The sequence below is a fragment of the Podarcis gaigeae genome (genome assembly GCF_964106915.1).
Source record: "Podarcis gaigeae genome assembly, chromosome: 7".
NCBI classification, from domain to species: Eukaryota; Metazoa; Chordata; class Lepidosauria; order Squamata; family Lacertidae; genus Podarcis; species Podarcis gaigeae.
This window is the reverse complement of record NC_139683.1, coordinates 65,095,578-65,103,530: the sequence shown is the minus strand read 5'-3', so window position 1 is coordinate 65,103,530 and position 7,953 is coordinate 65,095,578. Positions and strand designations below refer to the sequence as shown.

The 7,953-nt window shown below is 43.8% G+C and overlaps 1 long non-coding RNA gene across 1 annotated transcript; it reads left to right on the top strand.

Moving 5' to 3' along the window:
- The first annotated feature begins 1,824 nt into the window (after window positions 1-1,824).
- Window positions 1,825-5,981, top strand: LOC310848495. Its single transcript, XR_014566457.1, has 3 exons — window positions 1,825-1,881; window positions 5,602-5,679; window positions 5,855-5,981. It is a non-coding gene; the product is annotated as an uncharacterized lncRNA (long non-coding RNA).
- The last annotated feature ends 1,972 nt before the right edge of the window (window positions 5,982-7,953 follow it).

Sequence of the window (7,953 nt, the reverse complement as noted above, 5' to 3'; positions counted from 1 at the left end):
ATCCGTTCCACCATCAAACAACTCTTACTGTCAGAAGGTTCTCTCTTATGTTTAGTTGGAATCTCCTTCCTTTCATGTGACGACCCTAAAGATATTTGAAGATACCTATCATATCTCCTCTCAGTCTCCTCTTTACCAGGCTAAACATACCCAACTCCCTCAGCCGTTCCTCATAAGGCTTGGCTTCCAGACCCTTGATCATTTTAGTTGCCCTCCTGGCTTCCCGGCCAGGGTATCTTAGCATTTCGACAACAACGACAAGTCTGCTATGTAAAACATAAAGCAGGTTTGCGGTGATGGAAGTCGTAGTCCAAAACTTCTAGAGGGTGCTAGGCTGACGAAAGTCGCAACAATATATTCCCTACACCATTAATGAAGCTAGCAAGAAGATGGCTTGCGAACATGTACAGATTGCCTTTCACCCTGCTCTTAACCAATTAAGCACCCAGTCTTTTAGCTCTGCCTTCTATTATTTCTACATCTCACAGTGAAATAACTGATTTGAGTAGCAAGACTGAACCATCAGCTAAAAACAGCCAAAGCTCTATACATTAGCAGTCTTCAAGATGTAAATAAAGCCTTTAATCAGCAGACACATGGGTTGTTAGGGTGCCCTCAAGAACAGCTAGATTGTCTCAGCAGCCTCTTTCCTCCCTTCTGCCTTTGCTCTCAGCTTGGGGCTACTCTTCTGGCTGGCTGCTTCCTTTTCATAGGCATGCAATGATGGTTTGAAGTAAAAATGGAATGAGCAGAGATGTTCTGAGCAGAAGGGGGGGGGAGTGAAGCTTTACTGCATGCAGAAATAAATGGCAGCTCCATGCTTCCTTACTTGGTACTGAGTCCCATGGAATCCCACAATGCATAGCATTGCATTGGGCTTAACCATGAAGCTTGGCAGGTAATCTTCTGCAGTCACTCACACTTTACCTCACAGAAATATTGTTTTAAGGGTAAAACAAATAAAAGCAACCCCTTTGGATTCTGGGTTGTCACTTTTCTTTGTGGGGTTGCAAGTAACGGTTTATCCTCACAGGCATAAAGCTTTGTTTGTTTCCTCGATGAATGCTGAGCTGTGGTGGAACTGTGACATCAGCACAATACCATTGGCTGTAAGCCCCAATTCAAGGGTTAAGGAGGCCGAAGACTAAGAAACTGTACAGCTCATCTTCCTCTCCACACCAAAGTGAAAAATAAAAGCCTCTCCCCGTTGAAATAGAGGCTACAGTGGTACCTCGGGTTACATACGCTTCAGGTTACATACGCTTCAGGTTACAGACTCAACTAACCCAGAAATATTACCTCAGGTTAAGAACTTTGCTTCAGGATGAGAACAGAAATCATGCTCCAGTGGCGCAGCGGCAGCAGGAGGCCCCATTAGCTAAAGTGGTGCTTCAGGTTAAGAACAGTTTCAGGTTAAGAACAGACCTCCAGAACGAATGAAGTTCTTAACTGCCACCTCAGCAAACTTTTTCTTGCCCCCTCCTGCCCCACCCCCACCAACTACTTTCCAATCCAGCTGCGGTGAGCGGGTGGGGAGCAGCCTGGGCATTTGGTTTGGCTTCACGTTAGACTGCCTGAACATTATATATGGGCTTGATTTGTATGCATTAGATAGCTCTATAGAAACTGTACTTTGACATAATGCTTTCCAGATGACTCACCGTCTCATTTTTTGAAGGGCTGTGTAGCTTAGCATTTCTGTCCAGCTTGGATTAAATCCAGAGCTTCCTTGAAGTTCTTCTCTTCAACTACGTTCTCTGTACATTCTCCGTACATTTGCAACAAATCAATAACATGATGTGCTTTCAAATGCAGCCTGTGATAAAACTATGTGAATGCTTCTCCAGATGGCAGGAAGAGGAAAGCATGAATGAAGCTACAGTGAAAACCCTCAAAGATATTCCCACACCACTCCCTCTGCCCCACCTCAAAACTGTCAACTTGTGTTTTAGTTCTTCTTTATTCATATCAAGCAAAAACCAAAAAAGGCACCCATAAACATTAACAAATTGAACATGGTACATAACTGAGGTCTCTAGAACAATAGACACAATTGCTCCTTCTTCTGCTAGGTCTACAAGCAACATGCCAATAAATGAGAAACACTCTGCCAGTCATTGACAAACAGGAATATTTGTCAAAGAGATAGGAATGAAAACGATGTTACTGAAACAATTCATATCAAAACGCCTCCCAATTTCTCACAATTTTATCAGGCATAGGCAAACTTGGCCCTCCAGCTGTTTTGGGGACTACAACTCCCATCAACCCTAGCTAACAGGACCAGTGGTTGGGGATGATGGGAGTTGTAGTCCCAAAACATCTGGAGGGTTGAGTTTGCCTATGCCTGGTTGTAGATGGCTGCTTAGTGAAGGCTTCTCAAAGATGTATAATTTAAAAAGGAGTCCCAAACCATATAAAATGAATCTGGGGTCTCCAGACCCTCACATAGTTTCAGTTGGTGTGTTATCGTCCCTAATATGGCAATATTCCAGAGGGACTGATATTATACTCAAGTGTCAAGTTCTGCACACTTTTCCAGTGATGTGGCGAGGCAGACTATTGAGCTGTTTAGCAAGATACCCATGTTGTCCTCCTCATCAAAGATGTTTGAAAACATTGATTGTGGCCTCAATAACGCATTTTCTTGCAGCATATTTCATACTTCCTGGTGTAAATTTGTCCAGAAATCAGCAATGAAGTTGCACTCCCACCAGAGGTGGATGTAAGCCCCTCCGGCATGTTAGGCCAACCTTCTCAAACATGTTCTATGACTGTACAGGCATACAATAACATCTGTGCATGCTATTCAAGGAATTATCCTTGGTATATGCTGAAAATGATCTAAATGCTCTCACGTTCTAGACGCTTCTTCTGTGATTTGCTTGTATATCTAATCCAGCGGCAGGCAACCTAAGGCCCGGGGGCCGGATGTGGCCCAATCGCCTTCTCAATCTGACCCGCAGACGGTCCGGGAATCAGCATGTTTTTACATGAGTAGAATTTGTCCTATTATTTAAAATGCATCTCTGGGTTATTTGTGGGCCCTGCCTGGTGTTTTTACATGAGTAGAAGGTGTGCTTTTATTTAAAATGCATCTCTGGGTTATTTGTGGGGCATAGGAATTCGTTCTTTTTTTTTTTCAAAATATAGTCCGGCCCACCACATGGTCTGAGGGATGGTGGACCGGCCCACAGCTGAAAAAGGTTGCTGACCCCTGTTCTAATCTAATACTTCCTACTTCCCAAATTGCTATAAGAATAGTTGCAGGGTCTAGGGATACATCAATTAAAATTGTATAAATTGCAACTTAGCATCCCCTCTCCTCGCAGCTGATGGAATCCGTGGGTGGGTGTCCCCAAACCTTACGATGAATCAATAGGTTGCAGGTGGCCCCCTTTCTGCTCCTTTGTGGCTCTCTGTTTGTTGCACAACAGAAGATCCTGGCGGAAGTGGTGTTTTTGTTCTCTCTCTTAAGGGAGTACATACTGCAATGAACTCTCACTCTCTTTCACACTCACTCTCTCTCTCTCTCTCTCTCTCTCTCACACACACACACACACACACACACACACACACTCATAATATTGACACTTTTGGAGCAGAACAAGGCTAAACGTTCCAGGGACATTCCAAGTTATTGCTGAAAATTCTAGGTTTATTGCTCAGATAGTCAGTGTGTCCCTCCCAATAGCTCCCAGTTGGAAATGCAGGCCAGCATTGAAGCTCTTCTAAAGCGGTATTCCAGAGGGGAAGGAAAGTGTAAATGATTGATGCTGCTAGCCTAGGAAACGAGGGGAACGGGGCTTATTAATGCTCTTTTATGATAGCAACAAACCTCTTGCTCCAAAGCAGTTCCAGTACTGGTCAAATCCACATTGAAAGCACTCTCACAACACTTTAACTGTCATGGCTTTCCCTGAAGAACCGTGGGAGCTGTAGTTTTTTAAGAGTGCTGGGACCTCAGTGAGGGATCTCCCAACAGCTCTGAGCACCTTCAACTAGCTACAATTCCCAAGATTCTTGGAAGGGGGAAGTCACGGCCGTTAAAATGTTATGAAAGTGCTTTACATTTCATGCAACAAGTCCTTCTTCTTAAACCTTGAATTATTATTATTATTATTATTATTATTATTATTATTATTATGCCACCTATCTAACTGGGTTGCGCCAGCCACTCTGAGCGGCTTCCAACAAATTAAAGCATCAAACGCAGGAAAACATCAAACATTAAAAACTTCCCAATTACAGTGGTACCTCAGGTTAAGTACTTAATTCATTCCGGAGGTCCGTACTTAACCTGAAACTGTTCTTAACCTGAAGACCACTTTAGCTAATGGGGCCTCCTGCTGCTGCCGCGCCGCCAGAGCACGATTTCTGTTCTCATCCTGAAGCAAAGTTCTTAACCCGAGGTATTATTTCTGGGTTAGCAGAGTCTGTAACCTGAAGTGTACGTAACCTGAAGCGTATGTAACCCGAGGTACACTGTATTGCCAAAATTGCTTCTTAGCAGTTTACAGGAATAAAACCAATTGCAACACACACACAAACAATTCCATCGAAATATCACAACATCCATAAATAAAATGTGCACTAATGCAAGCTCATTAAGATGGAACAACAATTAAAACACCAATTAAAAGCACAGGAGCCCTGTTCTCTTTTGCATCTGGCAACCCCCAACATCATTCCAATGGTTTTTATTAAGGTAGGGCTTTAGGGGTGAACTCCAGAACCCCGAAATAAGTAAGGAGGAAAGGAAGTGAGCAGGCCTGGCTGACCACATTTTGACGACATGAAGTAATATACATTACCATCTGAAGTGGGGGGTGGGAGGTGGTCGTGTCATCATAAAACTAATAAGCCCAGAATCTAAGATTACTGCATTTCACCTCTGCCTCCCTCCCCATCTCCCATCCCAAGTTGTTCTTGGGGATGCACTGCTAATCTGATTCCTGTCTGGCGCTAAATCATGCTGAATTGTTGGGCTTTTCAAAACTATGGTTGATATAGCAGAGCTTATTAACAGGAAGCCCAGAGGAAGAATGACGAAACGACTGCATGTCAGGGCTTGGACTATTTTTCAGCAACGGATTCTCAAAAATGACTGGTTCTGGTTTTGGTTATTAGTCCCTCTGAGGAGAAACCATTACAAATGCCTTGAAGTCTGTCAAAATAAAAGCCCTTCTTGGGTGAGAGGGTGGGGGACATTTTTGATGCACAAGTACTTTTTAAAAGCCTCTTACTATGGTTTTCTGAGTCTCTTCCATTCATCCTCTCAGTTTTTATAAGTTAAGATTTCTGCATAATCACAAACTGAGGATGTCATGCAGCTTCCCCTCACATTTTTCTTCCTGGTTTTCCTGAGGGCTACTTTCAGTTTCCAGATGAATGGTTACTTTGCCTCCTTTTCTAACTAATGGCTTTTAAAATAAAAGCTCTAAGAGATCCACTTTGGCTCTCAGTGTTGCAGTGCTCAAAACCCCTAGCCTTGTACCTCAATCCCTATCGTTCGTTTGGCTGTGTTGGAAATTGCTCAGCTTCTCGCATACTTTTGCAATGCTTTGCATTTGTTTACATGCTTATTTATTTGTTTGACAGGAAGGGTGCTTCCAGATAGTTGCTGTTTTTGAGGGGATGTCAGTCATGTACCAGAAAATTCAGGTTGCACAGGTAGCAGTGGCGTAGCGTGGAGGGTGCAGGGGGGGTCAGCCGCACCGGGCGCAACATCTGGGGGTTAGGATTAGGGGACGCAAATCCACGGGTTAGGGGGCGCAAATCCACGGGTTAGGGGGCGCAAATTACTTGCCTTGCCCCGGGTGCTGACAACCCACGCTACGCCACTGACAGGTAGTCTTGCACAACAAATCCTCTTCCCTAAAGGAGCAGACTTTTTGCAAGAAGGAAAGTGCACTTGAAAGTGTGGGATAGCACTTGCTTTGCCTCAGAAAGGAAACTCTGAGAATGATCAGGAACATACCAGAGAGGAAATCCTATTGAACTCAGTGGGCCTTTGTTCTGAGTAAAAATGCTTGGGATTACAGTATAAGGCTGCAGAGTCTTTACCCAGTTACCTGGAAGCGAGCTCCATTGAATACAGTGGGAATTACTTCTGAGTAGACAGTGAAAGGCTCCATTTACAATAAAGGAATCAACACTCTGCTTGTTTCCTTTAAAAACTGCTGGCTGCTGAAGCATTGCAATTAAAGAATTTAGTCTTTGGTGACATTTTCCTTCAAAATTGTAGGATGAGAAGAAGACGAAGAGGAGGAGGAGGAGGAGGAAGAAGAAGAAGAAGAAGAAGAAGAAGAAGAAGAAGAAGAAGAAGAAGAAGAAGAAGAAAAGGAGGAGGGGGAGTTTGGATTTGATATCCCGCTTTATCACTACCCTAAGGAGTCTCGAAGTGGCTAACAATCTCCTTTTCCCTTCCTCCCCCATAGCAAACACTCTGTGAGGTGAGTGAGGCTGAGAGACTTCAGAGAGAAGTGTGACTGGCCCAAGGTCACCCAGCAGCTGCATGTGGAGGAGCAGAGACGCGAACCCGGTTCACCAGGTTACGAGTCCATGCTCTTAAGCACTACACCACACTGGATGGGGTTTGCATGCCAGCTTCACCATTTCCTTCATTTGGTGCAGGAATTTTATTTTCACTGTGAACAGAACTCGGTTTTTGCACCTACACACAAACACACCACTTTTAATTGTTTTCTGAAATGTGGAGGGGAGGAAAAAGGAAAAGGGAGACATTCCGGGATCAGATAAAAAACTGGGACGGCTTCTGTCACTGCAGGACTGTTCCTGGAAAATAGGGACACTTGGAGGGTATGCGATTTTTCTGTATGTAAAATAAAAATTTAAAAAATCAACAAAAACATTCAAAATTGAATAAAAAATTAAACTTCCACAGTAAACCTTTCAAGTGTGAACTAACTGTAGCCTCATTGCCTCACTCGGGAGCAGGAGAGTGCTTGGCGATATTGTAGGATGCTATTTGCAATCCAGCCCAGAAGCACTGCCCATTCTCTTTTTCTTATTATTCATGTTATAGTGATAGATCTAGGCCTGTTCAGAGGTGAGTGCGCATCATCTAGTCCCCCAAGCGATTGCATGTCATCTCATTCCCACGAAGGTAGCCCTTTGGAAAGAGAAGGGAGCTGTCTCCAGTGCCTCTCTATCCCTTCCTGCCACCATTATTTTGAAGAAAGAGAAACAACAGGAGAGATGGAAGCGACAAAGTTTCCTCGCCACTGCAGCAGTGAGTCTGGAGAAGCCTGATTTACAGAGACAGCCTTTGTCAGTTGCATCAGACTTTTGAGGACTCACTGGGGAGAGGAGGGTGTGTTTGCATGTGTGAAACAGACAGTAGATCAAACACCACAAAAAGTGCCTAGATTCAGACATTGCTGCCTTTGGCAGCACAACTTGGGACCAGGTTACCTAAGGGATCGCCTCGCTCCATATATCCCTGAGCAAGGTGGGCTCTGCTAAGATTTCTGTTGGTTTAGAGAGTGGGCTTTTGGTGTTGCAGCTCCAGCCTTCTGGAATGAGTTACCAAATGAAATTAGAGACATGCTAAGCTAATCTTCCTGGGCTTTAGAATTCAGCCATCTACCTGACCAAACAATGGTCAGCTATAATGTCACAATACAGTGGTACCTCGGTTTTAGAACGTAATCCGTTCTGGAAGACCGTTCGAGTTCTGAAACCCAAAAATTCAAAACAGAAGCCTCAATATGGAAGCCTCAATACGGAAAACTCAATACAGAAGCCACATGGCATGTTTGACTTCCGAAATGTGTTCAAAAACCGAAGCATTTACTTCCAGGTTTTCAGCGTTCAAAAACCAAAACGTTCATCAATGGAGACGTTCGAAAACTGAGGTACCACTGTATCTTCTAAATAAGGGCTGTTGTAGAAAATCCTGTTGTGAAAGAATACTGTTGTGTAGTATGA